At 35.2% G+C, this 23374-nt stretch overlaps 1 protein-coding gene across 1 annotated transcript in view; it reads left to right on the forward strand.

Moving 5' to 3' along the window:
* Positions 1-23374, forward strand: part of kug (FAT atypical cadherin kugelei) — a 671938-nt gene that overhangs the window by 16753 nt on the left and 631811 nt on the right. The window contains exon 2 of the mRNA XM_074130786.1: positions 21033-21079. The gene's annotated coding sequence lies outside the window, so the exon portion shown is untranslated. The remainder of the gene's footprint in view (positions 1-21032; positions 21080-23374) is intronic.

Here is a 23374-nt window from a genome sequence, read left to right on the forward strand (position 1 = left end):
AATTAAACTGCGATTTCAGTACTTCCTTTTAAGAGGAGTAAGAAAAATAAACTACGATTGCAGTACTTCTCCCTAAAAGGCAAAGAGGCAAAGATTTTTTAATTGAACGACAATTCATTGATTTAAATCGGTTCAATCATTGATAATTTAAACGATTGCAGTACTTCCTCTTAGTAGGTGCAAGAGCATCAGCAACGTAGAGGAGCTTTAACCACTTATTCGAGCTGAATTTTATCAAAATCGTACTAAGCGTTATAGAAATATTGGTAATAATAGTTTTAGAAAGGGCCTTATTTGGGTGGGGCGAACTCCCCTCCTTATGAGGCACGGCGTCGAGACTTTTAAAGTGCAAATCTGTACAAAATTTCGATTCGAATGACACTTCGGTCGGTTCACGTGTCGATAATTTGAAACGATTGCTATACTTCCCCTTAACAAGTGTAAGAGCTGATCGCCGCTTTAATGTTACGTAGGGGAGCCCTAACCCTATCATCCTACCAAATTTTATCAAAATCGGGCCAAGGTTTACAGAGTAATTAGTAATAATAATTTTGGAGGGGGCCTTGCATAAAGGGGGCTAACTCCTCTCCCATTCCATGTATAGGATCGAGACCCCCAAAAGGCACATCTACATAAAATTCCGAATCGAATGACACCTCATTCATGAAAATCGGTTCACGCGTTTAGGCGCTACGTTGTTTACAAAAAAGGTAACAAGAACAAGAAGAACAAGAAGAACAAGAACAAGAACATTTTTTGAAAAAGCCGTTTTTGCTCATTTTCGGCAACTTTTTTCTCGAAACCTATTAGATCTGGGTGGTTGCAAAAAAATTACAGTTATAAAGGAGGGTTTGGAGTAAGATTTAAAGAAAATTTGGGAATTTTATCTTTTATAGAAAAAGAGAAAAAAATTGTCAAAGTTGGGTGTTTTTCAACGTTACGCTTTTTCGTGCAGTTTTTGATGGTCAACCCTTATACATAAAGACATTCATATTTCATTGCTAGCTCTGCTATAGTCTTAAGCACAGTTGGTGGAGAAAAGTTATGTCTTGGTAGCGAAATGGTGCACCTAAATACCTGTATATGTCGTCAAACATTCGTTTTCTTTCTTCTACATAACGTGGACATATCCATTATTATATGTTTGAAATCCTCCTCCTCATTACAATCTACGCAAAGAGGAGAGGACCTTTTGTTGATCCTGTGAAGATACGATCTGCACACACCGCGTGGTTCGCTCTCAGCCTGCTTATTGTCGCAAACTTCGGAGACAGCGAGTGCGAAGGACGTTAATGCACAGAAAAAAACTTCGGACGCCAATAATAATAATAGTAATAATAATAATAATAATAATACAAGCGAATTTATTTAATTATTTTTGTTGATGTTATAAAAAAGATATTCTATTCAGTGCTTTAATAACGCATTTGAAGCTTCATACTTTCTGAAGTTTCTTATTGACTTAAAAAGAAACTTTATGTGGGCCGGCTGTGAGTTTGAGTAAATATAGGCTGTTGGTTGGTTTAGGTTTAAAGTGTTTGGTATTATTTTGTGTGTGATAAAGAGGCAGCACTTTGGGCCTAGGGGTTATGTGCCAAGGCTCCTTTAATGATAACCCCTCAGAAATGATTAGCTTGTTGACTAAAAAGAACAAAACCTGTTATCTCAGAGAGGATGGAGATAGGAAAGCTTGGTTTGGTGGTGGCCGTTTATCCGAAGTGAGGAATGAGTTGGAGGCAGATAGATTGGTTTCTGTACGGGTGGAGGAAAGCAGCCCATCCTGTGCCACCTAAATTGGCTTAATTGGCTTTTCTAAATAGAAATTTTATTTCTTCCCTCCACATAGTGATTATCTTGTTTGAATAAGTAATACCTTAGGGCACCTTATCAACTATCGATAAATGCCAGTGGTTGCTGTAAAAGAATTTAGTGACCAAAAACACTTCTTCCCCTTCAGATGAATAAATTTTTACCCCCTCTTTATGATCTCTCTCAGTGCACATAATAAGTGGGAAGGTAGTTCCTTGGTTATAACGCTATATTCTAATAAGTTGTACGAATAATTTATTCAGCATCTCAAGAGTGGACTAAAATTTGAGCCCAAATGTTGTCTAGTAATTCAGTAGAAGCGAAGCCCATTACCCCGCAGAATATCTCAAACATAAGCCTTCCGTAAACAATAACTGTCACCTATAATAATGAGTTTGCGTACCATAGGTTCGCCATAAGTGGCAGCAGCAATAAGTTTAGGACGATTGCAGAAGTATGGTTTCCACTTTTGGGCACTCTCATCTTAGCAAGTTTATTCCATTCTTCCTGTACACCGAAGAGTTCATCCTAATATTTATATTTTTTCTGACCGGTTTTGGATTTTCAAGCATTTTAAGAGATTATCCTTGTTGATGATCACTAAAAATTCGAAGTCCAATATATTATATTAATACAAAACATTGGCACCTGCAAAGCTAATATGCATTGTGGTACTGGATTCGATTCCCGGCCTTAGGCCTTGAATTTTATTTAATAGTTAATAAAAGAAATTTACTTTGCTAGTCACCTCCGTCCACGACACCTAATTGGTAGTTGGACGTTAAGCCCCGCCTTAAAAAATAGGCAATTACTACTTACTACTACAAAACATTGGTCCCTTTAAAATTACGTAAAAGTTATGTTTGTACGTAACAAAGAGCTGTGGCCTAATGTTTTCGTCTTAAAAACGATTTACTTGTTTTTCTCGATTTCCACGTTAACTAATTTTTTTGAAGGCCTTTTAATTTTCTTTATTTGCTACATTTCTTTGAGATAATTGAATTTAAGGGTCGTCCTCTTTGTAGAAGTTTTGGTGGGCAATCTTTTCTCACTAAAGTGGGATCCTGAGCCATCTTGCTCTTGCTTCATAATAGATGTCTTCCCCCTAATCTAATTTGTCCTCCTCGAATGAACTTTTAGCTCAAGTTGCTGCATCAAGTTTTATTTTCAGTTAGAACTTTAGACTTTTAACTCTTTTTTAGATTAAATGAAATCTCATTCAAGAAACCTGGCCAGTGTTTTTGTGCCAATTGAATCTTCTTTATGGCATTTAGATAACGTTGATTTAAAGCTTTAAATAATTTACCAAATTCAATAGTTTAACTGCGAAATATTTCTAAATCGTATGCACACAGCACATTTTGGCGTGCTTACCAGTTCTCTTTGTATTAGACGAAGTGCAATGCAATTGACCAATACTGTGGCTCCAGACTGTACAGTAGCACTAAATCTCGGTAGAAAATCAAAAGAAATAGTTTAGATCTTCATATGAAAGAAAATAGGACTTTTTCAAGAAACTTAAACCTCAAATGGAACGCTAATTTTGAGTTTTCCGCTGTATTTAGTTTTTGAGTTATTCTGTTTACATTACTACTCAAATAGATAGTTACTCACTTGTTAGTGCGTTGGTCTGATTGTAAATAACTGGCCAGTTAGCATCATCTTTAACTATCTAACTAATTGTAGATCTAATGAATTGGTAACGATGTACAACTCGTTTAATAATTACAGTTGGTAGAGGAGGTTAGTCTTAATGTGCACCAACTTATTGCCTCTTTCTTTCTTGGATAAAGTTTTACCACTTTTGCTGCTCCTCTTTGGGGAACTAGGACTCTAACTGAATTTATTTTTCTTCCAATAAATCCTTATTATATTGTTTTTTATATATTAAAAATTAAATTTTGGGAATGTTTTAAGATGCAGTAGCGCTAAATGAGAAATTAAATTCTATTTTTCTTTAAATTTGAAAGAATAAAATATATTTTTGTTATCTTCTCTTGATGGGTTTAAATGGAAGTTTTGCAAGCGTGCCAAAGTTTCAAAATTGATACTTAATAGCAAAACTATGGATCCCAAAATGGGATTTTTTTTTGTAGCAATTGTTGTCCTCAAAAACCTCGTGCGTTCCCTTTATTAAATAAGTTGTCCACAATAATTAAATGACTAAACTTACCGAACTTCTCTACTGTCTTGTCGGCAGACATTTTATTAAATTACCAACGGAACTGAAGAGACTAATCAACAATACAATAATCAAAACCAGACCGACAAACTTATAGGAACTACCCAGACATTCCAATCTTAAGTTATCCCTCAGATAGTTCGATATTCCTTTCTACGTCACAAATCTTACTCTTGGACTAGACCTCAACATCCCTTTACGTACCCCACAGCTTGCCTAGAACAAAATGTAGACTTCCAACGGATCTCCTACCATTCTTGGAAACCTACAACGACGACTAAACTGCCAGTCGCCCCAAGATTTCCTTCGGGACAGACCAGCCAGTGTTCCTTCACACCTTACTCTTTCATATATTATTTATTTATTGTATTTTGTTTGTATAAAGTGTAAATTTCTAAATAAATAAATATATTTAAAGGTGGTAGGAGGACATTTTGGTTTTTAAACCAGTTTTTAAAGAAAAATGGATTTTAGTAAGGATGTGATGTCACACTTCTTTCCTTAGTGTCTTTTAGTAATACGTATGTATTTTCTTTTTGTTTTAAATTTATTCTTAGACAGAAGACTTTCTTGGAACCCCCACACTAGACTTAAAAGAACAGAACTGAACAGACGCTATCGACTACTTAAAAGACTCTTAGACGACAGATCAAAACTCTCTCTGGACAACAAAAGACTAATTTATACTTCTATTTTGAAACCCATCTGGAATAGAGCTATGGAATAGTTCAACCAAACGCTCCAATCTCCAAAGGATTCAATCTCTACAATCTAAAATACTTCGAACTATTGTGCACGACTTTTTATGTCTCCAACCTGACTATACACACTGACCTTAACATTCCTTTTGTCACCCAAGTTGCTAAAACAAGATACAGAAAACGCCACTTCAGCCTGCAATCTCATATAAATCCTCTAGCTCAAAATCTTTCTTCTAGAACTCTTCCTGACAACCCGGACAAGACGTCTTAAAAGACAGTGGCCTCGTGATCTCCTCTCAAGTGAAGAGAGTGGACTAACAGTCTATTGTTTTGGAGTGTTACCACTGGGTAACTTCTCCACTCGTTACTTATCATTTGTTACTCGGTTATCACTGTTACTTATAGCACTAACGCGCTGATTGTAGCATAAATGAACGCAAAAAAAAAATTCTTTCATGCTACCCCAACCGAAAGTACTTCTTAACTATTGATTTACTATTTAATGGGATATTCCGACAAAAATGGGTTTTATCTTCACGCTAGGTTTTATAAAACAAAGAAATATTGCCAAGAAAGTTATATTTCAAACAGTAATTACAGCTAGAAGTATTGTTTTAATAAAAAAAAAAATTCTGTCCTTAGAAATAGGTCCTCTCTCTCTTCTTCTATTTCCGTCTCTTTTCCCCTTTGTAAGCGCAATTTAATTCAGAAAAACTGTTAAAAGTCCCTAATTTGATATTCCTTTTGGGCATCATTAGTGGAACTGATAACGTTTCAATTAAAATCGGTTCTTTTAAAAGTTACTTCTTTTTTCAAACTTGTTAATTTAATGTACAAACAAAATTGAAGAGTTTTTCTTTTTCTCTGGATAAACTTGGTTTTGACGTTATTCCGTAGATTTGCGACATTAAACCTTCTTCTGCGATGCTCTTGTGTTGTACACCTTTGGCTGGGATGATTATTGTTATTATTATACAGCAATAAACAGGTTTTGTACCTGAAATGTCGGTAGTCGAAATAATGGACTATTGAAAGTAAGAGTTTTTTATTTTCTAAAAATATTTTTGGCTTAGTCTTGGAACCAAACAGGAAACTACGTCACTAACTCACGATTTGCTTAGTTCAGAAATATAATAACAAAAGAAAGTTCTAAGATTGCCTCATTCATAGCAATAATTTTCCCATAGTTTTCTTTCTATGTCTGGAGGAAGTGACTCTTTTTATGAATGGTTTAACAACCGACTTTATGAATGAAATACGATTTGCTGATACTTTTCTCATTTTACTGTTGGAATCCCAGCCTTTTTCTCCACTTAAGAGGTTAATGTGGGTGTTTAGTTGGAACACGTTAGAGCTTACTTGGGGTGCTTGGACAAGTAATTCCCCCTACGGGTTATAGTGCGGCATTTTGTGGGCACTCTAGTGGAGATGTTACTGGGCTCGGAGGGGAGCTAGGAGAAGAAATCCACCATTAAGAGGCTGGGAGTGTAAATCCAGACCGAACCTTCAAACAGAGCTGCCGGCTACTAAACTCTATTCACTTCACTTCCGTTTGGTAATTTTATTGTTACACGTTTTAGAACCTTTCCGGTGCTTATCTGCCGTCTCCACTGTATTATTAACGTAACTTTATAAATATTTCATTCTTCATACTCCTCGTTTAAGGAAGTACTGCAATCGCGCACAGATTTCCTGTTTTGAGAGTGATTTTTCAAAGATTGCACTCTCATGTAACACCAACGACAAGCAATGAGTTTAAAAGCCTCCCTCTGTCTGGATATCTGCGAGCCTTTTATATTTTCACAAAATGACAAGAAGCTGAAGACCTAGACGAACTTAGGAAGACAGTCTGAGAAATATAAAGCTAAAAGATGAAGAGAAAGAGATGATGTGGATGGTGACATCAGATTATTATCTGACAAAGCTTATATAAATACTCAAGTATAAAATTAGACCATTCATATTGTAAACACACATTCTGCCATTAAATTTAAACTATTTTTTTTTTTTATTAAATCAAATGGTTGAATTCACCTTCAAACTTGAGATCGATATCCTAAATTCGTTTATTATTACTTGGTATTACAAAGAAATGCAATTCTGAATTGGATGCCCTCTCTAAGTATGTAATATATCTCGTTAGAAATGGATGATTAAAACAGGAATTATTTATGAAGCCATATCGTTATGAATAATGAATGGTGGTCTGCCGAATTCAGGCAATTAAATAAATTGGCTTTGTTTATCTGAATTTATCTCATTTCCAGTCAGTTTGCCCACATTATTAGATTGGCCTTGTTAGAAATGGGATGGAGTTTGGTGAAGAATAAGTGTAGTTAATGGATCCTCTAACAGACGCGGCTTAACACCAACAACAAGCAAGCCCAATATGAGTAGCTAACCACCGCCGAGCAGGACTACATTGTCAAGAATATTCCCTGTAGCTGGAGACAAAGTATTGGCCAGTAGAAAGAGCTGCCAGACCGTGCTCCTCCTCTTCTCAAACCGGAGACGTGGGCGGATGTTGTATTTAGCGAGTCTCTCGAGTGAGTGGGGAAGTCCGCAGTATTAAATATCCGGCTAGTAGTCCCACATAATTTATTGTCATCAGTATTCAAGAGTGTTGCAAGAGATAATCTGGACACAGTCAAAAATTACCAAGATATCCTTCAAAATAATACCTTATTTCCCTTAAAATACTTCTTGCTCAGCGTTCCTAGCAGTAATATTGTAGATTCCAAGTGTGATTCAAACCTAAGATTAAGGAGTTTCGAAAGGAGGATGACTTGGGTCAGGATGGATTTTTTTGTAATGGTGATTCTCAGCTAACTTCACGATAATGTTCGCTGTTGGTTTGATGGAACAGCTTAAACTGCAGGCTTCAGGATCTAGTGGAATCTCTGACAATTTCATTTTTCAAAATTTAATTCCTCTACCTGCAAATTTTAATTATTAGAGTATGAAGAAGAAAATAAATTTATTACTCTGGGATTGTTGACCCCCCAAGAATAAATACATGTACAGCCCTATTAGTTTGGCCTAACTTTTAAATATTTTTTATATAAAAATAAGTATTTACAAAAATAAAAAATTAAAAGAATACAATTATTTCGGAGCAAGTTGATTAGAATTGAACTCGAGGGATTTAAAGATGGAAAGGGTAGGAGCATGATGGACAGATGAAGATAAAGTGTTCCAGAAAGAGGTAGCGCTTATTAGGAAGGATTTGTCGAAGGATGAAGTACGGTGTGAGGGAATATAGAGATCGGAGAAACAAGATCTAGTATTATGGAAAAGGACCGAGGATTTGAACTTAAAGAGTTGGAAAATATAAGATGGCATTTGAGATTGTGGATGACTTGGAAAAAGAATGAAGCCAAAAAATACTGGCGGCGATATGCAGGAAAAAAACCACTTCAACTCATCGTAGTAGTGCGATTATAATCGTAGTAGATTATTGCCTTCCGTCAGTTGTTCAGTACTGTGTTAAGTCTGAGGATAGCCTTGAGCGTGGGTGTTGGATCTGAAGTGTTTCTTTGTATTTCCTATCTGGAATCCTCTGCTGAACTCCAACTTCTCTTCAAGTTCAAGTTCCATTTCCGCTGTGCTTTAAAAGTTATTCCCCAACTTGACTCTCGCTTCCCTAAGATTAACACGTTCAAAAGTGCATTCTGGTTTTCTGTTAGGAAGATTTTATTCCATGAAACAAAATACGAATGTTAATTTTAATCTACCTCGCATTATATTTCAAACTGCAAGAGTTTTTACCGTAGCCCAATTAAACATCGTTGGTTATTCTTCTAGAATTGAATGCGTGAGGTCGACACCAATTCTTTTACTAGCACATTTCTGCACAGATATACGCACACTTCTTCTTTCGATTGTAAGAGAAGGATCAAAATCGGATACTTAATGGATCATTTAAGTTGAATGAGCTTGAACTAATTGAATCTAAATATAAGAGTATATTATAGAAAATGAAATAGCATAAACTAGTTCTATGCTTTGCAAATAATCTGTGGTGCTGTTTACTTGGACGATTTGTAAACTCTCTTAGGTCTTTGCGTGGTTGGAATTTCTGCTGGGCGAACTGGTTTCTCTGAGTGCAAGAAATCAAGTGTTGCAGTTAAGTCCTTGTTTCACTTACGCCCCACTTAGAACTCTAGTTATACTTGGTTAAAGTTTTATTATAAAAGTATATATTTTAATTTAAAATGTGTTTTATTAACTTCTAGACGAATATTATACAGTTTTTATTATATTCTTATTTATGGAGCTTAAATGATAATTAAAAAAAAAAAATGAAAGCCATTTAATTTACTTTTGCTTCTTTTATCCCTCCTCTTTTGGATTTTAACCGTGAAGAAGTCTTGCAATCGTACAAGATCTTTCAATTTTTAGCTTTCACCGTAAATACACGGTTTGAAGCCCTCCAAGCAAGAAAATACTTGAAAATCGGGAAACTTCAAATTTAATATTTTGACCGATCAAGGAACAGGATAAAAGAAAAAGAAAATGGCCTCTTTAATGAATGAATTTAATCAATTTTAGGAGAATTTCATTTAGATAACTAGCTTTTATTCATTTTGGGGAAGTTCTGCGTGAGAGGAGGAGTCTAAGCTTCTGTTCTCTAATGTGCTATTTCAGTGTCATGTACATTCTTACTACTTTACGAAACTCAGAGTGTGAATTCATGAAGATTTTACTCGTAAGGCAAATCAGCTGATTTCTTGTAATTTGTCAAAGTTCTTTTCATTTTAAGGAAACAATTTAAAAAAAATAGTAAAAATAATAATTTCGTCCTGATAAATAAATTAATTAAGGCTTTATTCATTCTTAATAACTTTATGTAGTAGTTCTTTTTTTAAATTTTGTATTCAATAAGCAAAGTAAAGTAAAGTAATACCTATTTTATCCGGCAGGCTTTACGTCCAACTACCAAATTAGGTGTCGTGGATGAAGTCGTCTAAGAAAATGTCCTTTGCTATAAATTTATCTTATAAACCATTTAATAAAATACAAGGCCCAGAACGGGAATCGGACCCAGTACCACACAAAACATCTTAGCTTTGTGACTTTATGTGATGCTTATGACCGACCGTTCATAAGCCATAATAATTCCATGGAGATTGGCATTTTAATGGCTAAATTTTGGCCATAAGTTTTTTCATTTTTGAGCTTTAATCCAAAACTTATGCATTCTTGCATTCAATTTTTACTCTTTTGGGAGAAAAGAGTTTGTAAAAATTATGTAAAGCACAACTTCAAAAATAATCTCCATGTTTAAGTTTTTCTGATTTTGAGGCGGGTAGCCTAAGGCATAGATAGGCTCCTATCTTACCTCGATTTAAAACCCTAACTCTCCTCCATCTCACAGATTCATTCTAATTTTACCACATAGATTAGTAGGCATTATATTTTACTGATCGTAATGTAATTTAAGCAGTACGATTGATAAATAATTGACTGTTCACCAATAATAATTCGAGTATGATAAAAGCATGTACAACATAATGTACGAGGGGGTACCCAAAAAAAACCGGAATTATTTTTTAAAAGCTATTTATTTACAAATTTTTTACAGAACAACCTTATCCCCTTCAAAATACTCTCCATTACAACTAATACATTTGTCCCAACGGTGCTTCCACTGTTCGAAACATTTTTTGTAGTCATCTTTAGAAATGGCTGACAGCTCCTTCTTCGTTTTTTTCTTGACCTCTTCAATGTTGTCAAATCGGTGACCTTTCATGCCCTTTTTCATGCGTGGAAATAAGAAAAAGTCGCACGGAGCCAGGTCAGGCGAGTAAGGTGCGTGGGGCAGCGGAACCATGCCATTTTTAGCCAAAAACTGTGTAACAGAGATGGCTGTGTGTGCAGGTGCATTGTCGTGGTGGAAGAACCAGTCTCCTGTTTGCCACAAATCGGGTCTATTTTGGCGAACACTATTGCGCAATCTTTTCAAAACTTCCAAATACAAGGTTTGATTGACGGTCTGACCTGGGGGGACAAACTCTGAATGGACTACGCCTTTGGCATCAAAAAAGCAAATCAGCATTGTTTTGATGTTTGACTTGACTTGACGACATTTTTTTGGTCGGGGTGAAGATGACGTCTTCCATTGGCTCGACTGTTGCTTTGTTTCTGGGTCATAACCATAGCACCATGACTCATCACCAGTAATGACTTTTGACAGAAAGTCTGGATCAGTTTCAAGCTGTTGTTTCAAAGCACGACATGTTTCAACTCGATGTTCTTTTTGATTGTCAGTCAGAACTCGAGGAACAAACTTGGCAGCAACCCTTTTCATCCCCAAATCTTCCGTTAAAATTCGCTGAACCGAGCTCCAAGATAACCCACTACTCTTTGACAGTTGATCAATTGTCTGTCGACGGTCTGTGAACACCAGCTCTCGAATTTTTTCAACATTTTCGTCGATTCGGGCAGTTGATGGACGTCCAGAACGAGGTTTTTCCCATAGCGTCATCTTTGTAAGCTGTTTTCAACATTAAAACACTTTCAGCAGCATTTTTGCCGAGTAGAAAACAAAATTTCAGAGCTGCACGTTGTTCACTTAAAGTTGCCATCATAAAAAACGAAAAAAGAACAAAACAGCGCTGGTAAAAACAATCACTGCAGATGAACAGTACAAGCCAGGCAGACAACACAGGCAGGACTGAACTGGCAAGGAATTGCGCTATACACGTCTAGCGGCAGAAATGCGTACTACATAAGCTCCATGCGCGGCAACGCAATTCCGGTTATTTTTGGGTACCCCCTCGTATCTGTGGTGAAGCGTTTGTAGGTCCTTTAGGACAGATAAAACGTTGAGAACAGCTCATCGTTGCCCAATTTTGAAGCCGCAAACAGCACGAAAAGCACGCTAACCGCAAGCGCAGTGGTTAAAGATTTTTTTTTGTTTCCCTGTTATGATGAATGTATTTCCGAAAATCGCATACAATTGCACATATCTATCTGTTCCTTCATTTAAAACGAATTTTACAGTAAAGTATGTTTGCTAGTCGCTTCCGCCCACGACACCAACTACCAAGTTAGACGTAAAGTCTGCCTGAAAAAATAGGCATTACTTTACTTTACAACAGATATTTCACGGAAATACTTATTTACTAGAACTTCATTTATTTATATCTTTCAAAATTTCAGAAATAGTTTGGCTGTAATGAAATGTTTACTATTTCCTTTTTTTAACGATGGTTGCTTTTTAAAGAAATGAAAATTTCTCGCTAATCATTCATTTCCCTAAGGAATGTATCACTCTGGAAGTTAAATAATTCAGAAAATATGTTTAATACAAACAGGAATTGGTAGTGCATAATTTCCGCTGGGGAATGCTGAGTATAAAATGTTCACAAACTGTTTGTATTCACCGTCAAAATTCCTATTTAGTTAAAAATGTAATAAGATTTGTCTTCGCTGGAAAATAAATTTATTTGGCAAATAATTCTCTCTGTCTGTGAACAGTCTGGTGCTTTGGAGCAGCGTTAGCCGCCAACTTTTTGGTCGCGTTTTATTTTTAATTAATTGTATTTTATGTTGTCTGTTGAGATTTGCTACCTCTACAGCTGCTATACGAGGTGTGGCTATTAAATAACGAGACTATTGCTATAAAACATTTTATTTTAAATTTATGCATATTTAGTTATTTATCACCTTCAATATACACCTCTCCCCTATCCCTACAATGCTCCATGCGAATTTACCATTGTTCGAAACAGTGCTGGAAGTCTTTTTCTTTCACAGCTTCAATGGACTGAAATCGTGTTCCTTTTAATGCAGATTCGACTTTGGGGAACAGATAAAAGTCACATGGGGCCAGCTCAGGCGATTATGGCGGATGGCCTAAAACTGGGATGTTGTACTTGGCTAGAAACGTCTTGACAGACAATGCAGTGTGAGCCGGCGCGTTGTCTTGATGGAGAACCCATGATTTGTTCTTCCACAAATCGGGTCGTTTTTTCCTTACTCTTTCATGGAGTTGAGCAAGCACCTCACGGTAGTAATGTTGATTAAATATAATCGATATTTTCATCCGTTTTGGACTTGGAAGGGCAACCTGGGCGGTCATCATCTCCGACGTCTTCTTGGCCATCATGGAAACGCTAGAACCACTCAAAAACTTGCGCAAGTGATAAACATTCATCGTCTTAAACTTCTTTTAATAAAAGATAAGTTTCAGTAGCGGTTTTACCCAGTTTCATGTGAAATTTCACGATAATTCGTTGATCTACTACATGTTTAGTATCATGTTTTCGGCAAAACGAAACTAACACCTCTTACACAAACGACAGATTTCTCTACAAACACGTGAGACGCTGCAATCGAAAGAGAAGGCTTTACGCTGCACAGCTGTCGGTCGTTAGGATTTGGCGCATGCATAGTTCTTCTGTAGCAGCGTCAGTCTCGTTATTTGATAGCCACACCTCGTATAGCGATCTAAACCTTTTTTTGATTATTTTGGTTTATGCTCCGAGAACATTTGTAATTAAAAATCTGCAGTTTATTACTATCTCTAAGGTGAAGCAGAAAATAGATCTTTACAATATGGTTTACTAGTGCGTAATTACTTCTTTACGTTATGAACTTCCTTCCCGCACTGACATTGTGTTAAAAAATTAGTTTACAATTGTTTATATTTTATTTACAATTCTATTTAATTGTAAAGAAATTCACCCGCAATTTTTTTTATTTTCAATTAATTTACTAAAAACGACAAAGAAACTCTAAAACTTAACATTAGGTTAAACTGCACCAGACGAAAAAAAATAGGCGATTACTTCAATCTTATTGTGACTTGAGAATGGCCATATTGTTTGCCTCTTTTACTCAAAGAAGTGTCTTTTTTTACGCGTTTTTTTTTTTTTTTTTAAATTTCATTACAGATTTATTACCTGGGAAATAGTCTTTATTTTATTGAAATAGAAATGAAAACTTGGTAGGAAATAAACTTGGTATATATCTGCAAGAATGAGCGTGTCCAACTGTTCCCGTTGTGAAAGAGGCTTTTAAACTAGTCAATTTATTGTAGAATAAACTTACTATCCGGTAGCCATGTTTCTCTTTACTCTTCTTCTACATCTTCTTTTAATATTAAATCTTTATTTGCTTTTTTTACGGCCCACCTGATTTCTGTGTTATGGACCAGATTGTATACTGCAGTGGGAGTCTGTCTTCCTTATTTAGGGGCAGGTTTAAGTTCATTTAGTTTATTGTCTTCATGAAACTATTGTAAGTTCGTACAATGTTTTAAAGATCACAATCAGTCCTTGGTTTCTTAGTTCTTTCCAGGATTTATGATTTTTTTTTTAATTAATATTCTAATGTAATATTAAAAAGAATTAATTTTATATCCTTATCTGTCCACATTACTGAAGAATTCTCCAAAGACATCTTGTGAGGTCTGTGTGTTACTATTTATTGCAGAGAGAATATTAGTTGTAATTATTATACAATAAGGGACATTTAGGTTTGTATTTGAAGGTTGGACTCTTAGACAGACCGAAATGTAACATTCACAAAGCACTAGAAGCGTTGCTATATTACAATATTGTAGTATGAGCAGCTAACTTTGACTGTCCTCTGCAGCATAACGCCTCTTACTCCGCACCTTAGAAAGCCTTGCTCTTATACGAGCCGTTTTGAAATTCGGTTGAAATTTTGTAATATAGAAAATTTCAATTTAATAAATATATTTTAGCTTGGAATGTAAAATAAAAGTGACTGTTAAGGAAATAATAGAGCAAATGTGCTCAACAAGTTCTTGCAGTTAAACTGAAGTGAAATTAATAATGCACTTTTTCGACTGCCTCTGGCTTGATATTTGCCCCACTTTGCTGGGACTATTTCTGTGTCCACGTTTTTTTTGGCTGCTCAAGGCCAATTGAGGATACTTTGGGAGCACGCTTTTTTTTCAGGGCATCCAGACAATATGTGCTAAGTCTCATTACCATGGTCCAACCAGCCAGTCTCATATTGTCTTTAATTAACTTCTTTGTACTAGTAAACTAGTAAAGCCACCTTGATGTCTGGGAAAATGGGGCTGATTGGGATTGATTAACCTTCTCATATAATAATAGCACAAAAATATTGCAATTAGCGGTGCCTTAAAAAAGGCTGTAGGCAGTTTTCTTGTCATGGTTTAGCGCCTCCGCCTTTCTACTGTCCAAGAGCCGTCCGAGAATCCCAAAGAGCCATAATCTAAAAGTAATTACGTAATTGACAGACAATTACTGTTTATTTCATGCCAAAATTAATTTCCAAACATTTTCCTGCAATCTCATTAGTAAAATTACTGTATTGTATCCTAAATAAAAAATTAACTTCCCAAACCCCTCAAAAAAGTCTGTGGGCTCCCCCTCAGCTTTTGAGTCAATAATACGGAGGACCCAAAAAACATCGAGAGTTAATTCAAGGTTTGGAAAAAAATTGTACTGATGTAAGTACATTGTACCAGTGAGGAAAGTCATGCCAGGTTTTCATTTTCTCCTTCCTCTTTTGTGTTGATAATTACAGTACATTGTGTGCTCTGTAACTTCTGTTGTCGTACCATCTGTTGTATGCTGGTTGTAGCATTTCCTTTTTCTTTCTATTTATTAGTCAGCTGTGGCCGCTGAACAGTCTGTCGCTACACATGTTCGACTAGTTTCTAACCTGGTTTTGTTCGTACTTCAGAAAGAAAATCCTGAATGTGGTTCTTTTTTGTTTGATGAATAGGTTTCAAAGGATCTTTAACTAGGCTAGGGTAAGCACACATTTATTAACTATAAACTAGTGAAGTTAACATCTGAATATAGAAGCCAGGGTTAGGTTCCAATTTGTAGCAACTCTTTGGCGGAAGATGGAGATACTAAAGTACACCTCGTTGAAGGATTCACGGTGCCGTCGTTCCAAGGAGATTTAGATGCTTTTCATTAAACTGGTGTTGTAGGGGGAACTTGTTCTCTCCAGAACCCTCTTAGATGCTGAAATTTCTCAGATTATCTTAATTTAGAGGAGCTACTGTAGTAATGGAGTGAATGAGACGTGTGCTACAGTCGCCAGGCAACAGCTGGAGGAACAATAGATCCATGAAAGGTCGCAGTACACTCAGTTTCCTCCCCTCTTTAAAAAACACCATCCGTCTACTTAAAGGCCAAACTTCCGTTGCTTATTACCCAGATAGTGTCAGTACTCCGTCTACCGCAGACGCTCTGTTTATTATCTTAGCTCTTGAACAGATGTTCAATATCGCCTCCATCTGGACTGATCAATATATGTTAAAATAGTTGGAAGAAGTGTCCTAAGAACACAGCTCTCCTTTATATAGAGAAATGTTAGTTTTTGGAAATCTAAGAACTTGTCACAATGGTACGTTTCGTACAAAAAATTCTTGGGTACATTTACCCTACTTGGTGTTATAACTTCCTGGTCATGTCTGTCTATCTATGATTGCTTCCCTTTCTAGGACCTGAAAAAAGGAGTTTAAAGTTCAAAACTAAACAGAGACTCCTGGGTCCGTCAGTTTTTCCTAAAAAAAGTGTTTGGTTTAATTTTACGGTGCTTCAAAAGTTGTAAGGGAAGTTGAGAGAACATTTTTCAATAACCAAATTATCTCGTCAAACTATGTTTAAATATACTTACTTTCAGAATCTAAGAGGATAGTGAGTAAGAGGTAATTCCACCTATACGCAACAGCCATGCTTCTATCCTTTAGCTCCCCTTCCAAAAAACCTCTTTTTGCCATTCTATGTTCCACATCTTTCATCTATCGTCTCCTAAGTCTGATCTATTTCCTTCTTTCTTTCGGATAGTTGCGTATTTTATTGGAAGACTTAAGCTGCCTCCCTACCTTCATCCTAACTTCGGAGTTTAGAGATTCACTGGTACTTTCTTGAGCCACTTTTAATAATGAAAAACAATATTAAAATTTATCATTAAGAGAGGTCTCTGTTTCGTGCACCTCCTTGTCTCTGTTTCGTGCACCTCCTTGTCTCTGCCCTCTGCAATATCCCTAAAACCTTCTACCCAACTTTATTAAACTTGAAACCGGTAATTTTAATGTCTTCTTTTAATTTTGAAGAATCAGTATTTCTTTTCAGAGAAATAAGAATTGCTCAGTTCAACAGCCCAGATGAACAGTTTAGTCCAGCTTATAATTTCATATTTTATACTAGCTTTTTTTTTTCATTTAAAGTTGGTAGATAATGCAAAAGATGTCTCCTTCTTTTTGTCACATCTCATTACAAAGATTTCCGGTCTGCCTCTGACAATCTACTTAAGTTCATTTTACTTCGAAACTTTTTAATGAATTTATTTATATTTTTAATTTATTTTTACCTTGCCTTAAATAGGTAACTAAATTATAGTTGACTTCAGTTTTAATTTATAATCTGCTGCTGCGATATATTTAGCTCTTTAAAGAAATTTTAATGAATTTATTGGGTGCATTATCTGCATAGAAGTAAAATCTTATGCATATTTAGCGTTTGTCTTGGTACAAATATTTATAGTTGTAATTAGAGAGAATGCTGGTACAGTACTTGGTATAAAGTTGCATGAAGCTGCAGGAGACTAGATAGTACGTTGTTGGTGACCTTTGAGTAATGGTCAAGGATATACCAGCAAGCATGCAGCCTCCAGACAAGTATCACTACCATGTGGCTTGGTGTCAGTACCTATGCAGCTCAGTTCAACGTCATTTCCCCCTTCCAATTTACAATCAGATATTTCGAGCAGTTTCTGTAGAATATTTCACTTTAACATTTTTTTAAATTTATTTAAGATTGAACCTTCAATTTACTTTTATTGATTTTAAATTGAATAGGAATGATAAAGAAGTGATTATTTTAGGAAACTCGCGACTACCAATGCTAGAAGTTAGTTCTAAGTCAATTTTGGGAGCACCTTGTCTATAAAAGCTTGTTTACCCAAACTTTTTATGTTCAACTTAGTATATTTTCCGGTATTTCTGGCTAGTAGAATAAAATTCCAATTCTAGCTGATTTATTCTATTTAGATAGCTGCGCACTAGTACCAAAACATTATTTTGGCGGTATTTTAAGTGTCACATGAAAGGTTCAGGGTTAAGTTGAAGATTAAATGTTGAACTAAGCGAGCTAGAGGAGCAATAAAATTGAAATGTTCATAGATCCAGAACTCCTGTCTTAATCAGACTTTTTTTTTATGATAATTGTTCTCTTCGGGACAAGCGCCCGGGTAAAAGGCAAGCGAAAATCTGTCAGGGCAGTCATTACCGGAACAGATTCGAGGCGTGCTTCGGAGTGAAAATAAAAAATAAATTTCTTTATCGGTAACGAGTTTCCCCTCACAGGACATTGTCAACTTAGTGACCTCCTGAAGTAGTTAGGCCTGCAGCAAAATAACCCATACAGGTTCTACAGGAACATGGAGTAATCTCTTTTTCTTATCGTGATGCCACTATTCAAAGAAGATTTATCAGAAGCCAATCGCTGGAGGGGAAGTAACCAAGTGCTGGAGGAATGTAATTATCCCTAGATTCGTCTCAGATTCTGAGATTTCTCAGATATCTTGAAATGAAGGAGTTATTGTTGAATTTCATTAGTAAGGAAGCACAAGAGATTTCAAGGTTACATGTTCATCGTTATACTACGAACGGAGAGTGGAAATGATACTTAAGTGCGTCGCATTTATTTAGTCATTGCGCAGAATAACACTTGAATTAAGTCAGAAGACAAGAAAACTTTATTTCTAAAGCCGTTTATTTGTCGCTACTGTATTAAATGTAAAGGAGGTTACAACAGCTTGTATATAAGTAGGATCATCTCTCGATAACGGTAGAGAATACAAGTTATTGAACATAAAGTGAAGTATTGAAATAAAGTGTAATTAAGTTTAAAAAAAAAAACATGAAATCCAATTAACCTCATAATATCCATGGATTAAGATCCTCTTTACCTGTACCACATCTAGTTTCCTGTATAACCAGTTGCCTACGTCACTTACTCTAAATACCAGTGGATCTATTATCTTTCAATGAAGCCTTTTTCCAGGAAAAATTGATATTTGGGGCTCCAGCTATGTTTAGCAGCCCTTTTTAAATTGTTAATTCAGTAAAAACTACGTTTTGTTATACCTTATTTAAGATTTATAAGAAGTAAAGTGCCCGAATACTTCCTTGGAACAATATGATTTGATTGGTAGTTCGATTTTATCTAATGTTATTCAGGGATTTTGAAATGACTGGTAGTTTTTGAAAGTTATTTTGAGAGAAATCATCGTAATTACTAGCTACGCATCTCATCACCTTATAAATATAAAAATAATAATAATTAAAATGAACAGTGCAGCCTCTATGCCAGAAAATACAGAAATAATAATAATATTTAAAAGTTATATTTAGTCTGGAGTTAATAATTATTGTTGGGTGTAAATAGCAGGTCTAAGAGTTCCAGTTTGAGAAGGTTGAACTTGTGCCACTGCTCGCAGTTATGTAACCACTCGCTTTCACGTCTAACCCATAGTGGGCACATGTTGCTTTCCTAGTTTAAATTCGGAGTTTCCGATCTAATCAGCTGATATTGTTTTTGCCTTACAAGTCTAAACATTGTAGCAATATGACCTAATTTTTTATCTTCTCTCCACTTTCTTATCTTTATCAGATTTTTTAAAATTGAGTTTTGCCCAATAAATCTTTTTACGTAAAGGTTGCCTACACTGAATTTTTTTTTTTCATTGTTTCCTTCTTCATCTCTGTGATCAAGGAAGTGACACGAACATGTTAACTATGTTAGGAGTGGCTAAATAATGCTTCTTTAAAAATAAATGGGGGCTCTTCTTGCATATCTAGAAGGCAGTTAATTCTGAAATTTCTGACCTTATAAAAAGCGCCAGGCTTTAAAGTTACCCGTCATTATACTGCCCATTCTTTGAAAGAAAGCTTTGGTATTCTTAGAACCGTGAACAAATCAGTTCTCTTACTTCTTTTTGGAATAGAACACTTCGTAATAAAAATGAAATCCAAACCCAATTAACTCCCATCATCTTCTCATCTCCTCTTGCCTGTGATGCGCAAGATTCTTGGGGGAAAAAAACTCATCGTCAAGAGAATTTGCAGTCAGCTTCAACATAAAACCATCACTTTAAAATTCGAAGAGTTTATATTCCACCGACCACCAATAGCATTGCGTCATCGTATTCTTTATTGAGCGAAAACAATTTTATTTCTGAGTCTTCTTAGATATTGCGCATTTCATAAGTTAGGACACCTGGGACTTGTATGAAAGCTTATAAGCAATCTTCCTCAGATATGTTACCTTATTTGAGTGTATTGTTAACTCCTCGTACTATCCTTTAGTTGCTGGCCCCTTATTAGAAAGTATCCTTGGTCTTTCATATTTCCGAAATTTCAATCTATCCTTTCCAATATCCTCTGCCTCCAAGTCTTTCAATAAAAAATACTCCGATTTATAATGAATGTTCCTTTTTACGTATCTAATATCACAATTCATTCTGATCTACGGATCTTATTTATCTATTATCTAAATCGAAACCTTTATCGCTAATTCCATTCTCTTCACGTACATCACAATCCTTTATACGACAACTTTTCTCACATCCTTTTCCTGAAGATCCTACTCGGTCTTTTTCATTGTTTCCTTCATCTCTGTGATCAAGGAAGTGACACGAACATGTTAACTATGTTAGGAGTGGCTAAATAATGCTTCTTTAAAAATAAATTAGGGCTCTTCTTGCATATCTAGAAGGCAGTTAATTCTGAAATTTCTGACCTTATAAAAAGCGCCATTCTTTGAAAGAAAGCTATGTCAGTAGCTACGCCATCTCTTATGATGTGACCAACAGTGAAACAATGAACTGTTCGACTTGAGTTCAATGAAATAATGTGTGGTCCTCCATCGTTGTCGTTACCTTGCTGATGGTTCCGCTATCTAAGCAGAAGTTTTCAATTTCCAAATAAATATAAACTACACTAATAAATTCATTGCCTTAATAATCAGTAAATGTATTTCCTGATAGATACTTAGCATCACTCCGACTACACTGAAAATTATGAATAAATCTATGGTTTCTTGATGAACATCTATACTCGTCACAGTTAAGTAACATTTGACTACCGGTGAAATCGACCACCAATGGTGGTGCCTGGTAACGTCAAAAATTGGGTTTCTTTAATCTGTGAGCTCCTGTTTGTTTGCAAACATTTTTTTGACTAGAACCATTTAATTTTTAATGTATTTTTTATAAATAATAATTTATTACTAAATAAAGATCTGTATCTTTATATCTATAAGTGTCTCTAAGATATGAATTAAATGAATAATTTTATAATTATCTTTTTGTTTCAGCTAGGGGATTTGTTGGCGAAGGCATTGGACGATTCTATACCCAAAAGGTATGTATTGTCGATGAATATTTCATGCAGAGAGTTCTGTTTTCTGTTATTATTTAGAACATTGTTTTCATAAGACACTTGAGATATGAGTGAAGTTAGGCGCCCCACTCAAATTTCGTTTCAGAATGTGTTGTTGGTTCTAAAATTTATGTTAATAATGAATTTATTACAATATATAATTTGAAGGGCTTTTCGAATTTGATGTTGCTTTCTAGATAAAATAGTTGAATTTTAACGTCATAAACCGTGAAAGTATTTCTCTAAAACGACTCCGTACACCCTGCGTTTTAAATTGGACTTTACAGCTTCACCACTAGAATTCCATTTCCGTGATTAGCAGAGTTTTTCCTCTGAATTGAATTTCATCCGCCAAGAATTCAGCGGCATTTGCTAAGAAAGCGAAGTGAATTCAATGTTTATTCTTTATGATCTCTATTTTCTTTGTGGTTATCTTAGGTTCTAAGTTGGTGGTAGTGTATGCTAACAGAGTCGAGGTAAATGGAAATCATAGTGAAGGTGATCTATCTTTGGGTGGTACTCCTGGAAATCTCTGCGTCCAGTTATCTTTGTCAGAGGTTCAATAAAAGGCCATCAACCATTCTCCGTGAGAATTCATCAAAAGCTTTTAGCTAGAAGTAAATCTCAAACGGAAGGAAGTAGTAGCAATATGCATCAGATTCAAGAGAATTTAATTACATAAATTGCAATTTTAGAGGAAGTCGTGCCTGTAGCCATGCCAAATTGTATTTTTCAATTGTAAGTTCTCTTTTGAAAATTGTTTAAATTTTCTTATAGACTTTTCCACTTTATTAAAAAAGAAAAAAAAATGATTGAATTTAGTTTAAACCTTTTTCAAAGTTTATCTTTTACAAACTTCGCTGTTAGGAAAGTTTTAATTGATGTTGGTTTGATGGAGGGAATGGTAAACTGATGGCCGATTGGATATGGCTAACGTTATTTCAGTTTTTTGTGGAAATTTTTAAAACCCGGTTAGTATTTGGTATATTTTTAAAATAATTTGAAATACTCTAGTTGGGAACTTGCTTTCCTCACTCACTGTTAGCATCGCCAATGTTCTCTTTTTGTTCGCCCAATCCATTAATTAATAATTCATTAATGCCCTTCACTAATTTTACCATCGAATTGTTTTTTTTTTATTAAATGGTCTTGATTTGATAATGTGTCACATCAGACCGTGTGTAATCAAATGATTTTTCTTTCTCTGGTAATTATAAATTCTAGCGTCAACATAAACTCTTAATTTCTGAATTAACCTGAGCAGTATCTGCTTCTTCTAGTTGTTAAACTCTCATGGGAGAAGTTCTCTGTTATATCTCGCCTTACATCTTCTATTAAAGAACTTTTGCAGACTCCGTAGCATTTCTCATGAGAGAGTATTAATAGTTTTTTTAGTTGAAAAACCTTTTCTTCCTCTATTTCTTCCATTTCTGCGGGAACTGTTTTGCTGACTAAGAGTATCAAGGACCTAGATCCCTCTTGTGGAGACCAGTTAGGTGTCCTTAGATATTCTTTTCCTGTTCGTAGGTTGGCAGTAGCTGAAAATACCCATAATATCATTGATCTTAGCTCGTGATAGTCTCAAATTAGATAAATAAGTTACTTCTGAGACAATAATAATAACATCTTCTGGTGTTGTGTTCCTTTATCAGCAGAATTAAGATAAGGAAAATGTCTCTGCTATAACGGAAGTATTACTGTATTGAATCGATTATCCAATATTTTACGATTATAGGGCTCCATTGAATTCTTACTTTTCGAATGTAGAGCACTTCATGCTGTTCTGCAATTATTAATCGGAATTTTTAGCTCGAAATGTTTATTTTTTGAAATGTCAGGTTTTCGTCTAAATTTTCAACTGTAAAATAATAAGAATAAAATTTATTGGAATAAATTTATTTAAAATTTATAAAAATATTGAGTTTAGAAAAGAATCTGTGTCTATAAGTTTTGGTGTATTGTTAAATTTTGCGATTCCTTATAAACGGCCTTATCGATGTTTGGTTTTAAATTCTAACTAGTAAATTTCTTCTTGTCTGGGTAGAGTTCTAGCTCTTAACTGCCCCCAAAATTGTTATTTTTTTTAATAACCTCTTAACTTGGAATCTTTGTTAAAAATTGTTGTAGTTCATCCCATGTCCTACAGAGTTTCGTGGAGCATTTGAAGAAGGTTTGTACTTAACCTGGTTAGAGCTCTAGGAGTTCCGTTTTTTTTTTAACTTTTTATTCAGAACCGAACAGCATATCTTCCCAATATCTGTAACGGTCAATTTAAAT

Source organism: Rhodnius prolixus, unplaced genomic scaffold, assembly GCF_049639745.1.
Source record: "Rhodnius prolixus isolate KJV_2025 unplaced genomic scaffold, Rpr scaffold_4, whole genome shotgun sequence".
NCBI lineage: Eukaryota > Metazoa > Arthropoda > Insecta > Hemiptera > Reduviidae > Rhodnius > Rhodnius prolixus.